At 35.1% G+C, this 13,049-nt stretch overlaps 1 long non-coding RNA gene across 1 annotated transcript; it reads left to right on the top strand.

Moving 5' to 3' along the window:
- Positions 1-11,030: 11,030 nt before the first annotated feature.
- Positions 11,031-12,366, top strand: LOC147525272 (uncharacterized). Its single transcript, XR_015221187.1, has 2 exons — positions 11,031-11,847; positions 12,089-12,366. It is a non-coding gene; the product is annotated as an uncharacterized LOC147525272 (long non-coding RNA).
- The last annotated feature ends 683 nt before the right edge of the window (positions 12,367-13,049 follow it).

Raw genomic sequence — 13,049 nt, 5'->3', positions numbered from 1 at the left:
TACGACTAACATGAACATAGGAACAACCTTAAGTAGAGTTATTCGTTAACGATGTTTCGTCCAAGAGAGCATCGACACTCGCTCGATTGCCTAATTGTAGTCTACTTGTAAGAACAACCATGAAGCAAAAGGTCATTGAATCAAAAGTATTGGTGGATTCTAATATCTTGAATTCCCTCTCTTATAAATTCTTAATAGTTTAGCTTAATTTAGTTTAGTTTAGCATTAGAATCTACAATATCTATAATAATAGTTTTTCATCTCTCAAACCCCCTTTCCAGTCCTGTCCTTCATATAAACATACACTTAAAAGTGGAACGATACCCTACTCATCATTTACTTATTGAGGGATAATTAGGTTTTGATACGCTTCTATTTTGTTCAACAACCATCATCTATCTACATCATCCATAACATCTTACACACAAAAAGAGGCAAGGTCATCGTGTCCCTTGTTTAAACCCATTAGGGTTTCTTTGTACAAGGGTCTCCTGTTCTTAATCTCGATCTATAAATATAAATGGTGGCTGCCCTCTCTAAGGCACTATATATTCTTCTCTATTTCTCTACATGCAGGTATCAGTGACATAAAACAAAACATCCAACAGAGAGACAAGAAAAACCCACCTCACTTCGGCCGCCGTGTACTGGCTTTCACCGTGCGCGGCTAGCTCGCTTGGCATACCGACCTTGGAACTCATCATCGCTCTTTCTCTCTGTTTATGTCTTGCTTCATGGAGGTTACACCATAGATGAATATATTATGAATGTTTGGCTCCATACTTTTGGTTTAGTACTCATTGTTCTCTTGGGAGGACGTTATTCCTTCCAAAATATTAGATCTGTTTGGCTTGTAAGTTAGTCGGTATTTTTGGTTTGTTTATAATGGCTATTGAATCAAGAACTAAGATTGTTAAGGCTAGACCTCCTATGTCAGAGATTATATCATCTTCCTCCAAATTAATTTAGCAGTGCTTAACTAGCACTAGGGGTGTGCATAAAACCGCAGTACCCGACATAACTGACCGACCCGATCTGAACCATGCCGTATGGGTCGGTTATCCATTTAAGTCAGTTTAGATCGGTTTGAAATATTGCAAAACCGACCGAGTCGGTTCAGCTCACGGTTTATATTTGTGATAACCGGGAATATCTGACCTAACCTGTTATTCCAGGTTTCATCTATATATATATATAAAAGCTCGCGCATATTCTCTCTCTTCACCATATCGCTCCATTTTGCACCTTCAGCAATATGATTGGCTCCTAAAAAATCGGATGGAATAATAATTAGTCACACCTCCCCAGATTTGTTTAAATCTCCCTAATCTATGCTTAATTTTCTATAGACTCCTCAAATTAAAAAAAAAATAAAAAAAAATAATAACAAATTAAATAAACCTCATCCAAATTCTATCCAAAACCTAACTTTTCTCCTCAAACTACGATTGTCTCTTATCTTCTTCCCTCTACCAACCAAGAGTTCACAATAGCCCCACTAGCATCGAGCCAAACTGAGACACAAAAATTACTACTTTTATGAAAGATTGTGTTATGAGGTTTTAGTGCCTCTGTTTCTTATAGAGATTGAGCATATTAGTGCCGGACTGTGTTATGAGTTTTTAAACTCTTGCGTTGCCATATTACACAACTCCTGGACTTGAAAATGGAAAAAAAAAATGGTCTTCATCAGTTCCCCATGTAGTCCCTCACTCTACGGCAATCGTGATCTTTGGAGTTAATGCGGATTTGTGTTCTTGCTTTACGTTTTGGTAAAAAAGTTTATGTGTCCCAAATTCAATTTTTGTTTGTCTATATATCGTTGTTTTGTTTATTTTGCTTAGAAATGGAAAGGAGTATTTTTCTTTTTGTCCAACATTGTACTTTGAGTAGCTCTTACATCCTTTTATGTGGGTGATGAAAATAGCGGTGGTTGCCAGAGGGGGAATAAAGAACTCTAAGGCCAGCTTTGCAGTGGGTGTACATGGCGAGAGCTTTTGCATATAGGGATGCTCTCAAGAGCTTTATACATGGTTATCAAGAAGGCATACAACAAGTCATGTCAAAGAAGGAAGAAAGTAATCCTCAACTGACCTAAAGATATTTCAAAGAAATGATGATCTTGTCTTGACAAAGGAACTTTGTAAGTTGACCTCAAGAGTTTAAATAATAAAATAGAATTACTGCGGCTATAGCTAATAACTATGTTGTTAAGTTATACATTCTGAATGAAGACTACTTGCGCTCTACATCTCTTATATTATTAACTATTGGAAAGTTTATCGTAAATTTGGCTCTCAGTTTTGGGGTTTCTCCGCGACTGCTGCTACTGAAGTTGGAACATAGTACCCAAAATTTCCGGGGAGTTCTCTGTCGCAATATCAACGTAGTGAACTTCCAAGCTCTCTTACAAAAATGTGATGTAGATAAGATAGTCTGGGAGGGGAAGGTCTTGCATGGTCGGGTTTTCCAGGCAGGTTTACAGGTAGACACTTTGTTGTCAAACATCATCATCAACATGTACTCCAAATGTTGATTTGTTGACTCTTCACGTCAAGTTTTTTATAGGATTCGACTATTAATGTACATTCTATGACTATTAAAATGTAGCTCTATCTTCAATTCATTGGATTCGACTTTCTAAATCAAAGGTAACCATTCCAAAGTGCTGATATTAACTTTTCTACCGGAATACACTACCTCCGCGGTTACACTATCTAAAGAACATGATACTAATTTCAACAATGATACTAATTTCAACAATGCCATTCTTTAAAAGGATCTTAGGATTGTTCACCAGTGACTATCATGGACTCAGTCTTTCATTCACGAAGTCCAAACTTGAGCTGCAAAAGAACCAAGTAAAAAGGATGATTTAGTTTAAGTGGTAGAGCTACATATCTGCCAGGGCATATAGGGGATGGACAATCATTTTGTGACGATTAAAATTAAAACTAATAATTAATACACTAAAAAACAACATTACTCAGGGCAAGTTTTGGCATAGGGATCTACTATAGTGGTTATCAAATGGTGGTCCACTTGAATGACTTGATGTTGCATATGTGCAGAATTTATATCTGAGTTAGTGCTCACTGGACTGTCGTAGATAAATGTTTTGCACTGTAAAGTTATAAAATATGGAGTCTCTGCATCTGGCTGTTAGCAATATCAATCCAACTTCTTTTATGTACCTTTGGAAGGTAAAATAGGTATTGCATGACGTACCATTTGTGTAAGGTCCCGATAGAGTGAAATTAAGAAGTAGTCCACCCTTTGAACATGCTCCTGATTCTTCGAATCTCACTCTCATTAAATGTATTAGAATGGTTATTCAACTCTGGAAACAACTTCAATTACATTCTCAGTCGAGGTCGAGGTCCTGCTTCCAAGCTAAATGAATCAATATATATCTGATAAAAAATTACTTTAAGACCACTGGTTATGAATAAGTCTAACAATGGCTTCATAGACTAATATACCAGCCATAAGCCATATCATTTGAATCGAAACTAATGCACCAAGGATCTCGATTCTGAAAGAAGCCATCACGATTGGCGTGGAGTTGCCTCCCAACCATATGCTTTGCAACTGCACGAGGCCCGAGAATTGTGTTTCTCAATAGCATAAACATGTTCTTATAGAGCAGAAAAAAAAAAAAAGAAGAGAGTCCGGTCGTTGCACTAACCCGCGAGGCGGTTGAAATCCATTATCTTAAAGTATGAGCATTCAACATAGTTTCAGCTGTTGTAAAAGTTTATGCTACTACCACAACTGCAAATCTGCAATTATGATTGAAAGTGCAACAACAGCATCATGTACTTCATCACAGCAGATGATGTCTTCATTCATGATTCACCTTCATCCAAGTGGGGCGGTATCCTCCAGAACCAGCATGCCCTTATGCTTTAGAATTCAGACGAACTCAAACAATTGTATTCATGAAAAAAAAAAACTTTCACAGCTACCTGTGGAGAGGGCTTATACATCCACAAGTCTTCCCTAAGGCCTCCTTGACATTGTCCTGCGGTGCCACGAATACACCAAGAGAAGCCAAGTAAGAAAGAAAACTTTAAAGGGTATTGTACTACCTATGTCCTTCTGTGAGGAAATCGACAAGGATGTCGTGTGCCTAACACATTTTGACTTTTTAAGCTTCCTACTTTTGACTTTCTCCTTTCAAATATTGTTTATTTACACACCATGCCATGCAATCTTAAACCAATTTCCACCACCAATGGATGTTCTATAGTCTCTACCTCTAGACTCAACTTGAGCTCCAATAAGAAATTCCATTTTTCTCCAGAGCCAACCAAATTTGATGTGTGAGTGTGTTTGTGTATAAGTCGGTTAGTGTTAATGCGTGCACCGCAGCGTGATAAGAGATTATCATATGTGAGCTACTTCATGTTCTAATCTTTGCCATGAAAGGGTGTCTAGGTGACTTCGGTGTTTGTATGGAAACAAGTTACGATCTATCATACATTATTATTAGTCATAGACTTATATCCATAAAAAGATATAGTTATTGGTTTATAGCAGTTTTCAAGGATAACCCACAAAGGAAAAATTGCTCATTAAGTATCTAGCGGAACAACAAAAAGATAGTGAGATTTTAATGCAAACCTTAAGGAGAAAATAGAGCAATGTTAGAACTAACAATTCCCCCGTAGCAATTGCGACATCCAGTTGCCTATAAAACAATATCTACAAAACTAATTTAGCCAATCATTTTTTAGGGGCGTATCAAGCTAAGAGAGTGGACTCAGAAAATGCGGATGCAGGAAACGCTATCCGCTTTCTATAGCAGATATACAAATTTGAGGTTTTAGACGTCAACCACAAAGAAGTCATTACTAAACGCGAAGAGCTACATGAAACAAATACTAGAGAAAAACAATTTCAGCAATATATTGAAAACTTGAGAAAAGAAAATGTCTATTTGAAGTCAATAAATGAAGCATTGCTTATAGGAGGACCAAATTGGGAAATGGACTACCTAAGCATTCCAAATAATTCATCAGAATTGGATGAGGATTAGCGTAGTGTTAGATCTATCAAATTTATTTTTTTAGTTGTTTTCGAGCTGAATTCTATATTGGATGAGGATTAGCACAGTGTTAGATCCATCAAATTTATGTTTTTGTTTTTTTCGATTTGAATTATCTATAGTTCATCATAACTTAATGAAATATTTATTTTTCTCTACATTTGCATTTACTTTTACAAAAAAATTAAGTTTTACATTTGTTATACAGATGAAGGAAAACAATTGACTACCAATAATCACAGCAGACATGTACACAGGTTTAGATGATAATACTAACAACTCAATGGTTAGAGAAAAAAAATTCAGCGCTATCACAGTCACAGAAACCCCTGAAATTGTAATAGATTTCAATGCTGATGAAAAAATTGCAGAATGTATTGAAAAAAATGGAATTGCCTCAAAGAATGAAAGATTTGTCAACCGAGTATTCAAGATTAAACTTGAGAAATTTATGATGAATTTACATAACACCAATATTTTGAAAAAAGGTAAATCAATACGTTTTACATTTACTAATTGTTAAAAATTAACAAATCAATGTTAGAGATAAAAAATAATAATAATAATTATTATTATTTTACAGCTATCTACAGGATAAATTTTCGACCCAGAAGATTTCCAAGAGCAAATATTTTTTTTATTTTTACAGGTCGTAGAAAATAAAGAATATGCCAACAACGAGAAAAACAAGGACACACACCCAACTGTAGCATAAGCAACTTAAAGGACATTCGAATTAGAAAACGAACAAGTTTTCTATATCAACAACACGTAAACCATCAGAGTGTGACAGACATAGTACTATGAATAAAAGCTTACTATTTATGAACATTAGTCACTATTGAAACTGCTATTTTAAATTTTAGATTAAAAACATTATTTCTTGCTTCAGCTTAGCGCCTTAGCTCCACGTTAATATGGCAAAATGTACTTTGTCCACCGTCCACCAATAAAAGGAAAATAAACTTTTTCATTCATTCCTTGGTGAAAACGGGGGCAATGCGTATGTAGTATGGGTATTATTTTGCCAATTTACATAGCCATGTAGTGAGGTTTATGGTTCAAAAAATATCCCAATTATCAAGAATGTTTTGCAATTGAACACTTTCCTATACATTTTGATATATGACAAATTTTTAAGTAGAAATTGAACAAAAATAGAGAACATGTAAGCATTTAAGTTAAAATGGTACCTGAAATGCATTACATTACGTTTATAGACCAATAGGGCAAGATCCGATGGTTTATGTCTTGGAATGACAGAGAGTGGTACCTTTTGGCCCCGGGGAATAGAGGAACGGAGCTTTTGGATATTGGAATTGATGGAGAGGAAACGCTGACGGAGCGATTGTTCTTCAACTGTGGATTTGGGGAAGAAGCTGGAGGCCGACTCTTGCAACTCTTTGCAAGCTCCCCCAATCTCCTTGCGTAAGTTAAAGTCTCCGATCATTTGATTTGGGGTGTGCTCTGTAACTTAATTTGAATAGAAGTTGCCGATACAAATACCCGCTTAAAATATATCTTATCAAATTTGTTGGGCCTAGGCCCAATAGTACACGTAGAAGTTTGAAAAAAAAAACTAATTTAAGATATATATACAAAACTAAATTAGAACCCTACGAAAATCCAATCTAATTGAGCCTCCAAATCATGCCTTATCTCCTACACGTAGAAGTTTGAAAAAAAAAAAAATAATTTAAGATATATATACAAAACTAAATCAGAATCCTACGAATATCCAATCACGTAGTAATTGAGCCTCCTACGAAATATCATACCTTATCTCCTATATATGTACAAAAAAAAAAAAAAACAATGGCACTACACATATCGAAAAACCAAGTAGTCTACTTTCTTCCTCTTATCCATTATTTACAATTCTTTTCTGAGTTCATTTCATATTGATTAAGTTTTTTTTTTTTTTTTTTTTTTTTTTTTTATTAATATTAAAGAGTATTGGATAAATAATTTATAAATTTTATTATGTATATTGCAGATAATGTCGTATGAAAATTACAGCTTATGTAAAAAAAATTGCTAAAGGAAATTCTAGAAGGAGGACTTAACGTTTAGCAAGATCCAGTCTACAACACAGAATTAGAGAACAGACAATTCAAAAGCACTGTAACATTAAAGGTACCAAAAGACTTATTCTTTAACAATTAAGGCGTCGTAGTTAAAAGAAATTGATGGAAGCACTATATATTCTTTGCAAAAGCAAAGGATTTATCAGCTTTTCACGCAATACAGTTTATAAAGGATGAACGTGATATCGAAATTGAAGACTTCAATTTCAAAGAACTTACGAAGAAAAGAAAAGAGGTTGAAAAAAAACATAATCAACTCGATGTCCTCAGAAATATTTGCTAGATTGTTTGGTTGATGATAAACACAACAAAGTTAAGATATATTGTCTCGAAGAAAAAATTAAAGAAATGAAAGACATTGAGAAAAACCAAAACAAGGACAAAAGCAACAAAGAGGAAAAGAACGGTTTCAGAACTAAAAAAAAAAGAAAATCATGAGGATTAGTACGCTTCTTTGGTATCATACACTGCAAAATGTGAGATTGTTGACATCTGATGAGTACATAACTTGGTTTAGTTTGGCGGTTTTTTTTTTTTTTTTAATTTATTGAGTATGATGTGAAAGTCACAGAGATGTTTAGCCATCAAATTGAAGAACTCTACTTGATTGGCAGTCAATTATATGATCAAATGAAGAAAATCGAATGATATTAACAAAAATTGAGTTACTGGCTAAAACTATTCATGGGCGTGGAGGGTTATCTTACGTTCTTACTAGCAAAAGTTGTGTGATTATTATCAGCTTTGACGTGGCAGTAGAAGGCACTTAATTCTGACACGATATCATTTTGACTGATTGTTTCCGTTTAATTGGGTATCTCAGAAAAATGCTTGGCACGCAACAACACTAGCTAGAAGTCTCGGAAGTAGATTCGTATAGTACCTTATATCTATTTTTCTTGGTCAAGTAGTTCAAGTATATTGGGAGAGATTCCCCTATCGAGATACCTTTGTGAAAAAAACAGACACAAAAAACAACATGGCCGGAGGCGACTCTCCTATGTGGAAATTAGCCTAGAAGTATCTTGGACTGGAATGCTTTAAAAAATGTGTACGTAATACGTTACTTGGCCAATGTTGTGGCTAGAAGTAACTTGGACTGGAATGCTTTCGAAAACGTGTACATAATACGATACTTGGCTTAATATGGAAGATGCTCTAAACACCCAAGAAAAATGAGTGAAAATATGGAATGGAAAAAACTGCAGGTAGACAAACCGCTAGGAATCTCACACACAATAAAAGTCCTACATACATAAATTAATGGTAACAGGCCTACTAGGCCAAGGACTACACCAAGACTGTTGGAATATTTATATATAAATATTTTCAATTGAACTCCAAGGAAACCCCACTAGAGTACAAATGAATGCCAATTTTTTATAATGCCGTCATACACTCAACTTTGGTTTTCACTTCTCTAGAACAACCCACTATATCTCCCTTCTTGGTAATAAAATAATTCTTCCAATTTTCCATATATTTAACACATTCAGCTGCTGTTTTTTTTGCCATATGACGACTGACAATTTCCCTTAAAATGACTAAATAATCTTCACGATAACCCAGACAACTAGAATCAATTAAACTTATTAAACTGCAAGCACATATTCTTCAAAACAAAGTAAACAAATTAAATTAGACAAAATATTAGTTAAATGTAATTTGGTGTAATGATAAGGGACAACATTCTTAACTATTTATAAGTAAAATAAGTACACTTAAACTTCATAATTGATTTATATATGCATGAATAGAAGACTATACGCTATCCGGACTCATCTTCATGTAGTTCAGAACACCCAAGTCCCCAACACATGCACATATACAACTCATCTTACTTTGTCTCTTAAGTATCTTAAGCAATTGGACTAAAACAAAATTTAACTAAAACAACTTACCCATCCATGGCGTCTACAGTAGTAGATAAGTATGAATACAGTGAATATGAAACCAAAAGAGCAGAGAGCGAGGACTATGAGTTTAGGGGAAATGGGTTTGTGGCTGGAGGTGTAAGGAATGATGAGGGAAGAACTTCTACAATTCCACCCAAACAAACTTCAGACGTCATAACTTCCTCTCTTTTTGTTGTAAGCACATAAATAATAGATCCTGTACACGTGGTCTTCCAATGACAAGTCAAAGAAACAAAATAAACCAAAAAAACAAAATTGAAAATAAGTAGAGACCAAACCAAAATAACATAGCCCATTTCAAAGCTTTTACAATTTGCCTTATTTTTTGTCAAAAGCTCAAAGTCTTCTAAATATGTATATATTTTACGAAAGCCCAAACTTTGGCCCATAGTCCATTAATTCATTGGAGTTTTGTCATGGTGTAGGTGTCTAAACATCGAGTTGTCCATAAAATCATTTTGGCCTCATTGTTTTTTTTTTTTAAACCTAATGCATTTTCTTTGAAAGGAGTAGTGTTACACGGACTTACTTTTTAAACATACTATTGCAACTTACTATTTGGATAATGTTGGTTTGCATTACAATACACGCAGATACGTATCTCTATGTAAATCAATTATTAGGACTTTTGACACATTAGTAGATATAAATAGTAGTTCAAAATGTGAAATAAGTTGGTTGGTGTAACATTACTAAATACAAAATACACTCTAACACTTTGTTCAAACAATATTAAACCATATTCAAACAACATTATGTAAAGTTGCAAACCTGTTTGTAATATTTTAACTATAAATTTCACATACCTTGATAAATAGTAGCAGATAAATAATAGTTTAGTTAATACGAATTTTATCCTTCTAATTCTTTTATTCTTCTTCCGTCACAACTTAACGTTTCAGTAAGTGCAAGTTTATACATCAATAAAAAGTTCTTAATAAATAATACTCTGACCAATGACACATTTTCATTAAAAAATTACACTCAACCACAATTAAATGGGTTAACCAACTTTATTATGGGCTATGTTTAAGATGCACTATAGCCCTAAGAAATGCACTATGGGCCTAAGCGATAAAATTGGACTGTATGCAATTTTAATATACTTTTGAAGTAACATTTTTTATACATAATAATAAAATAGAAAAAATTATATAAAAACGGACTCCGTTCGTTGAACGGGTCCAAAAATCTAGTTTAAAGTAAAAGTACATACATACCATGAACAAAAAGCAAAAGAAACTCACATCCTAACCTAAATATTAGGGCACAACCGCTACCACCCCAAAAAAAAAACCATCCACCATTTCTCATCTAACTTCAAATCTCCTTCATTATTTCCCTCAACAAGTTATCACCTCCACCTAACCTCCACCAGTCACCACCATTAACACGAATGCATGGGGTTATTTATTCTATTTTTTTAAGTTATTTTTTTGCATATGTGATTCTGATCAATTGGTGTGGATATGAAGCATTGAAATAAATGTTTAAACTTGGATGTTTGGTATTAATAATTGGTAACTAATTTAGAGAAAAAAAAAGAAAAAAGAAGTAATTGGTAACTATGGTGTGCTGGTTGTGTCAATTCTCTCCCTCACTCTTAAGGATTTTTTTGTTGAACAATTTCATTGATTAGGGTGTAAAACGGATGGATCTACCATTTTTATATAAAGACTTGATCTAAAAAATCAAAAAAAAATTATTTAGTTTTTTTTGTTTGAAATTAGGCCTGTTTTTCACAACTGGTTTAGATCCGAAAACCGACACAACTGAACCGAAAATTTCAGATCGGTTTTGGATTGATTACTGATTTTGATCGGATCGGTTCAGTTTGAAATATAGTGGAACCGAGAACATCAGTTTGGTCATCGGTTTTATACAACCGTCCCGTGCACACCCAGAACTGGCACCCATCATTGGAAAAAGGTTGTGTTTTTTGCTGTTTGTGGCCTTGGTAAAGAGCAACACTTTACTGAGGATCCTCTTGATGATAAATCTGCCGACTTTATTGTATGGAGAAGAGACGATGCGTACTTATATACAAAGTTGATTAAACTCTATGGAGCCACATATTGCAGAACTGGTCACTCATGTGAATACGATAAAAGGTATTTGGGCACATATGGGATTGTTATATTCAGGTAAAAATGATATGAATAAATTTTATGATGTGTGTCTATCGTTTTTCCATCCAGAGCTCAAGGGGGATATTCATAATTATTTTGTTGAGTTTTCAAGAACATATGATGCATTTAACTCTATTATGCCCATTACATCTGATATATCTGAGATGCAGCAACAACGGGAACAAATTTGCATTCTGGCCTTTTTAAGTGGTCTTCCACCCAAATATGATGCAGCCTAATCTCATATTTTATCCAGCCGAGAGACATCTCTCGCCGAGGCCTATTCTCATATTCAACGGTCTATATGACTGACCTCGGCTCCTACCCTGACATATGATTGCAATGCTCTTATAAGTGACAATCATGTGTCTTTTAGTAGTCGTGGTACTTACTGTGGTGGGAGACGTGGAGGTCGAGGTGGTGGATGCATTTCAGTAGTGTGTGGCCATTGTGGGCAAACTAGTCATTCTAAGGAATGATGTTGGCAACCTCATGGGTATCCTGATCAGCGCTCAGCTCACGTTATTTCTGAAAACCATCTCAGTCTATTCTAGTCGTCTCATCACTTACTTTGGCGCAGACAAATGCTCCATCATCCTGTATCTTATCTTCTTCTTATCCTCGTACATGGGTAATTGATTATGGAGCCTCAAATCATATAACAGGTACGATGGGCATTCTACGTGCCTACTCACTCACCTACGAATTCTCTACCTGGGGTACGAGTGGCCAATGGCTCTATTATTGTTGTTACAAACATTGGGACTGCATCACCCACACCTTTCCTACATTTATCCTCTGTATTGTATTTATCTGATCTGCCATTAAATTTATTATTTGTGAGTGCTCTCACACATGATCTCAATTGTCTTGCTGTGTTTTCTGGTGATACTTGTGAATTTCAAGATCGGGGAACTCAGAGGACTATTGGAAGGGGGAGGCGTTCTTCAGGAGGGCTCTATGTGTTATGCGAGGAACCACAAGCCTTGTCCAGTGTTGTGTCCACCCCACTTGATCTTCATTGCAAGCTTGGGCACCCTAATTTGAATACACTCAAACCACTTTGTCCGTCTTTAAATCATATTTCTGAATTATATAATTTGTGAGTCTTGTCAATTTTCTAAACACCACTGCAGATCATATTATCCGATTATAGAGAGAACATCTAACTCTTGTTTTGATTTGGTCCATTATGATGTATGGGGACCGTGTCCAACCATATCCAAATCTGGGTATAGGTATTTTGTAACTTTTGTAGATGATTATTCTCGCACTACCTGTTTATATGTTATGAAAATGCGGTCTGAACTATTTTCTATATTCTGTGATTTTTATGCTGAAATAATATCAATTTTCCATATCCATCCGCATGTTCCGTAGTGATAATGGCCATGAGTATTTTTCTATGGAGTTTCAGAAGTTTATGTCTTGTGTCGGTATTATACATCAGTCTTCGTGCCCTAATACCCCACAACCAAATGGAGTTGCCGAGAGAAAGAATCGACATGTGTGGAGTGAAGCAGTATTAATTGCGCTTGCTACATACCTAATAAATCACATGCCTTCCTTGGTGCAAAGGCCAAATTCCTTATCAAATTCTCTTCCCACGGAAACCGTTTCATCATTTGCCGCCAAGGATTTTTAGATGCACCTGTTATGTGCGCGATGTCCGACCAAATGTGACAAAGCTAGATCCCAAAAGGACACAAAAGGGGTATCGGTGTTACTCACCAACGTTGGGTCTTTTTGTCTTATCCAGTGATGTGGTATTTAATGAATTTTCTCCATTTTCCTTTTCCAATGGGGAACCTCATGTATCCAATGATGATACGTTGATTTATGACACAATTCAACATTAACCTCCACA

The sequence above is a fragment of the Coptis chinensis genome, chromosome 1 (assembly GCF_015680905.1).
Source record: "Coptis chinensis isolate HL-2020 chromosome 1, ASM1568090v1, whole genome shotgun sequence".
Classification (NCBI taxonomy): domain Eukaryota; kingdom Viridiplantae; phylum Streptophyta; class Magnoliopsida; order Ranunculales; family Ranunculaceae; genus Coptis; species Coptis chinensis.
This window is presented reverse-complemented; position numbering and strand designations above follow the sequence as displayed.